The sequence below is a fragment of the Rattus norvegicus genome, chromosome 8, assembly GCF_036323735.1.
Source record: "Rattus norvegicus strain BN/NHsdMcwi chromosome 8, GRCr8, whole genome shotgun sequence".
In the NCBI taxonomy this organism is placed as follows: Eukaryota; Metazoa; Chordata; class Mammalia; order Rodentia; family Muridae; genus Rattus; species Rattus norvegicus.
This window is the reverse complement of record NC_086026.1, coordinates 97,258,462-97,261,083: the sequence shown is the minus strand read 5'-3', so window position 1 is coordinate 97,261,083 and position 2,622 is coordinate 97,258,462. Positions and strand designations below refer to the sequence as shown.

Sequence of the window (2,622 nt, the reverse complement as noted above, 5' to 3'; positions counted from 1 at the left end):
ACACTTTCCCTGAGATGCTGAGCTGGGAGTTGGACCCAGCAATATGAGCCAAAATCTCATGGCCTTAACCACTAAGGACCAACCTCTGTGGGGATGAAGAAGAAATGATTCAAATAGAAAAGCTGAATGCGCTAAAGGCATTGACAGCGTTCGGGCCTTAGCATTTCAGCTCTTGCTTCCCTGGGTTCCGTGGCCATAAAAGCTCATCCCTCTTGTAAACATTTCTTCCAAATACTGTGTTTTGCAAAGTTTACTCTCCCCAATCTCAGAAGTGCCCGCAGAAATCTCCCTTATAATAAACACACTGTAGGTCTCAATAGAATGACACTAGACCCACATGCACGGATATTATATCCTGGCTTGGATGACATAACAAAGTCCCCTGCTCTTGGGACAGTGAAAGGATGGTCACTGACTGCATTGTAAATGCACTACCCTTTTAGCATGCTCCTTTGTTCTTTAATGTGACATACTAAGCAGATAAACTTATAGCTACTCTCTTTTAGTTTTTGTAGTCTTGAAGTTTATGGAGAATTCAGAAAAAACAATGGCCATTCACCCAGCTGCTGACCACCTGCCAATCACTCAAAACAAACAAACAAACAAACAAACAAAGTTACATTTAGTGTTTGCTAGGCCTGTTGGAAGTTTTGGGCAGAGACAAAACTGAGAAAGGTCTTGGTCCTCCAATAGCTACAGTGAAGGGTTGATCTCAGAGACAAATTAAGAGACAGTTAACATTAGGTCAGATCCAAAATAAAAGAAGGAATCACAGTGGGCCCAGTGACTTGATAGGAACAGTGGCCTGAATGCAAGCAAAACAGTCATAGGACAAAACAGCAGCCTACAGATTGATAAAAGATCTTCACAAACATCAGACAGAGGGCTGATATCCAAAAATCTATGTAGAACTCAAAGACGTTAGACACTGACAAACCAAATAACTTAATTTTAAAATGGGGTACAGAACTAAACAGAGAATTCTCAACAGAGGACTATCTAATGGCAGAGAAACACTTAAAGAAAAGGTCAATGTGCTCAGTCATCATGGAAATGCAAATCAAAACAACTCTGAGATTCTACACTACCCCCAATCAGAATGACTAAGATCAAAAACCTCAAGTGACAGCACATGGTGACAAGGATGTAGAGCTAGGGGAGCACTCCTTTATTGCTGGTAGGAGTGCAAACTTATATAATCAATCAATTTGGTGATTTCTAGGAAAACTGGGCATAGTTCTACCTCAAGACTCAGCTATACCACTCCTGGGCATATATCCAGATGTTCCACAATGCCTATAAACTAATACATAAATCTTGTTTTAAACACCATTGAGATGGACAAGCACAGGAGATGCTGAGGCACTCTATACAGGGTACCTCACAGAGAGAAGGAAAGGGAGTAGAACAGATACCACTAAACACAGGGGTATGTCTCAGGTCAAGGCTGGTAGTTCTCATCATTACAGACAAGTGACATTATTCTACAAACTACACAAAACAATTAGTCATCTAATTAGGGAAAAATGCTAAATTTCTTCTTCAATACCTTATCACAAAATAAACATCAAAAAGAATCAGAAAGTTAACACTGTGTGTGTTGGAACACACTTTTTGTTTGTTTGGTTGGTTGTTCTTTGGGTTTTTTTTCTGGAGCTGGGGACCGAACCCAGGGCCTCTACCACTGAGCTAAATCCTCAACCTGGAACACACTTTTAATCCCAGCACTTGGGCAGTTGAGACAAGAGGATTTAGTCCAGCATGAGCTGCAGAGTGAGTTCAGACAAATCTGTGTTACAGGGTGAGACCCTGTCTCAAAAATGCATAGTAGTAATAACAAGTAAAAATTAAGTATAAAAAATAGATTAAATGTTTTTATATGCATCTTAATATAGGACTTTTAAATGCACTGCTAAGCACAGAGATAGACACATCATAAGGAATAAAATAGGAAAAGTACCAGAGGTATTGAAAATTTCTCTATATCTTTTTATTCAAATATAGAATCCCCTTAATTAACAGACAAGGGAAGGGTCTGGATAAAACTCATCTTAATGTGGAGATTGCTATCTTCATATAAAGAAGTAATTTAGACCTTCCCTGAGAGGTGTGGCAGGTGTGGCTGCTCTGTCCTGTGCATCAGTAGGTGGCAGAGAGGAAAGAGGCCATATCTACCCTCATCGTTCTCTGTCCTGTGAGCATCTTAATGATTAGTAGCCTAGCACTCCCTGAAAAAAGTGAGCCTGAGATGGCCCCCAGTCTAGTGCCGGGGGGAGGGGGGTCCAGACAGGGAGATAGCCTGAAATAACCAGTGCAAATCCACACATACCTAGACAGTCTCCCAGGGTAAGGAGTGAGCCAGACACAAGATGAACCCTATCTGGGGCTTCGAGGTGCAACAGGAGCCAGCCAGAGACTAGAAGAACCCACCTGGGACCACCACTGGAGCTCCAGGCAGTGGAGCCCAAGACAAATGACTCCCACATGGGGCCTTGAGGGTGGGCCTTGGAGAGGAGTGAGCCTGACCATGAGTCAGCTACCATGGGAATTGAGTTGACCACCAGTCTGGTGCCTCGCAGGTCTGGAGAAAGACTATGCTAGAGATGACCCCGGCCTGTGCCA

General features: G+C 42.6%; 1 non-coding gene across 1 annotated transcript; it reads left to right on the top strand.

The window, feature by feature from the left end:
* The first annotated feature begins 2,094 nt into the window (after positions 1-2,094).
* LOC120094509 (small nucleolar RNA SNORA17) lies at positions 2,095-2,226 on the top strand. Its single transcript, XR_005488811.1, has one exon. It is a non-coding gene; the product is annotated as a small nucleolar RNA SNORA17 (small nucleolar RNA).
* The last annotated feature ends 396 nt before the right edge of the window (positions 2,227-2,622 follow it).